The sequence below is a fragment of the Pyxicephalus adspersus genome, chromosome 12 (genome assembly GCF_032062135.1).
Source record: "Pyxicephalus adspersus chromosome 12, UCB_Pads_2.0, whole genome shotgun sequence".
NCBI lineage: Eukaryota > Metazoa > Chordata > Amphibia > Anura > Pyxicephalidae > Pyxicephalus > Pyxicephalus adspersus.
The window spans coordinates 40,907,209-40,909,961 of NC_092869.1; positions in this window are offsets into that span (position 1 = coordinate 40,907,209).

Below are 2,753 nucleotides of genomic sequence, written 5' to 3' on the forward strand. Positions count from 1 at the left end.
GGTGTTGAAATACCTTCAATCTCAATTTGTCAGGGCACACAGGTGTTTCGGGCTACACATAAAACTCAACCTGCAAAATTTGGACACTTTAATATGTCTATGGGCATTCATAAAGACTCATAACATGAACATGGGGGTTTTTATGCATTTTAAAAAATAATCACCGTATACTAAGGCTAAGGAGGAAAAAGGGGGTTTGCCAAAAAATGGCATTATTGAGGCAAATCTTGGCATTTTTTCAGCAAGCCCCATTTTTAAAAGCATTAATCAGCTGCAAAATGTGCTACTTTTGCATGGTTCTTATAGACGGAATGCTTCAGACATACTGCAATCACCAAGTGCTCAAGTATGATGCACGCAGGGTTTAGGTACCTTTCTTGAACCCATCAGTTATCATCCAAACCAATCCAGATCACACAAATAGAAGAAAAAAACACAACATTGTAAAAAAAAAATATTTATTTGCTGCACATACAAGACATAGCAAGACACCAACTTACAAATAAATACAAAGCACCACAAGGCTCCCAGAGATTGGACTTGCTGTTAACTTAAGATGTGAACGCAGCTGAGCCATGAATTAGACTTCAGTAAGGCTTTTGTCCAAGGCTTTGCAAAAATCAAAACCAAAGCATACGGTTCAGAAGAGAGAGCGACCAGTTTGCGGTTTGTAGCTGCTACAATTGGATATATATATATAGAAAACACAACCATTGCGAGATAGCAAGTCTTACAGAGATGTATAGGAATTTATAAAACACTCAGATATGCCAAATGTCGTCTCTTCTTGTACATTAAGACACTGGTTTTGTAAGAATCAATCTGCAAGTGAGAATGAACCCTTAAGTCTGGAGCACCATGCAAAAAAAGCAGCTACTGAGAAAAGAGTTTCAGCTCCTGCTGCAATATGGAAGAAGATATATTATATTGCCGTGGCACAGGTACCCTCGCCACAATTCCAGGCCAGTTAGTAATGTTGAGTGTGTTTTGGCATTGTCAAAAGATGAATTTCTGTCCATTCACACCTGATTATACAACAAGCACAATCCTATCTGGAACGAGAGAAGACTGAAGTTCTCTTTGATGTAGTTAGGTAAAACCAACAGGTCTTGTCCCTCCCCCTTAGCCTGTGATAGGACAGTGAAAAGAGTAGCAGCAGACTAATGAGTTTGTTGATCTGCTGGCTTCCTATCGGCAGGTCCCATGTTGGCATATGAGCAGCTGCATTACAACCGATGGGCACCTTGGGTTGTTTATTCCTCTTCTACTCTGAACTCTTCTATACAGGGAAATACAGAGCTGTATTATTGAGTGGTTTTTATATCGGCCTGACAGCAAGCTTTTTGTATAAGGGCTATAATAAAGATATTTGCTTGGATTTGGAAAGGGGTAGGATGTTGGGGCCCGCTGAAGAGTCTAAACGGGCTACAACATTAGCACCATTGTTGAGATTACTGCAAGTGATTTTCCAGGACCTCCCAGGCAGCTGCAGGAGGTTCTGCTATGCCCCTTGGATTGATCATTCATTTTATATTATGCAGAAGGCAACAAGAATAGGAGAGTACCCCATCATGGCAGCAAGAATAGAACCAGTGTTTGACAATATAACTAAAGCCTGTCAATGGGCTTGTATGTTCAGGGAATATCAGTTTAACATTGGGGTGTTCCTAAAATCAGAATTCCTACTTCAAATGGGTTTTTCAAGCCTATATGTTTGGCAGTGCAAAACCCCTTTGGAACAAACCCAAGCCCATCAATGAAGGCTTTTAAAGTGGAACCAAGCCCCCCCCCCCAAAAAAAAAAACAAAACAAAAAAAAAAGCTACAAAGGGATAGAGGTTTTTGATAAAAGAACAATGCAAAGTCCCTTTTGCCAAAAAAATTCCCTGGCACCCAATGGCTTTCTTTTTACCTTCCCTGTGCAGCACCCCCGCATATAAGACCAGATGGCCGGGGCAATGCCCTCATCATTTGCAGCTGTCTAAAGATCCAAGAGGATTACCATGGACCTGAAGTCCATCTTGGAGTTCTCAACAAAGATGGCAGCTTGGGGGATGCAGCAGTGACCGGTTCTTGCACTGCAGGATACCTACAAAAAGGGAAGTTTGTGCCAATCTGACTTTGGCAGAAGTTCACCTACACAAAGCAGAATTTAGTTCTGCTTTAAGAAATTCAAACAGGTCAAAATCCACCTGGCACTGAACTATCCCTTTGGGCTTGGCTGACCCATAAAATAAAAAATAGGTTTCTGTTATATTGTCCACCTTAACACATTTTGCTAGAGCACTAACAACCTTTATATGATGCCACGGCAAACAGTGATACATCACAGCAAAACCATGGAGCGTTCTCTCTTTTCTCAGGGCACTTTCTTGCAGCACAAAAGGGACATCCTCAGAACTGTCCACAGTGGTCCATGACCTTTATATATCAATCTGCATATAATATTATCCACTGCTGGAAAGACATATAGAGAAAGAAAACAGTACCGCTATTATCAGTCATCATAGTCGTATTGGTTAAAAAGTGATACTTTAAAGAATATTTTATTCCACAGTGATATAAAATAGTATGTGTGGCTGTGTTTGAAACCTGTATTCCCAGTCTAAAATATTGTCAGGATTTCAGAAGAAAGCACAGAGTATGTTTGTAAGAAAAAAGACCGAATCACTGGTACAACAGGTGGTTGGAGACATTCTGTACATCTACCAGAGGCCAGTGACATCACTGAGAATGCTGCCAATCCAATCACTA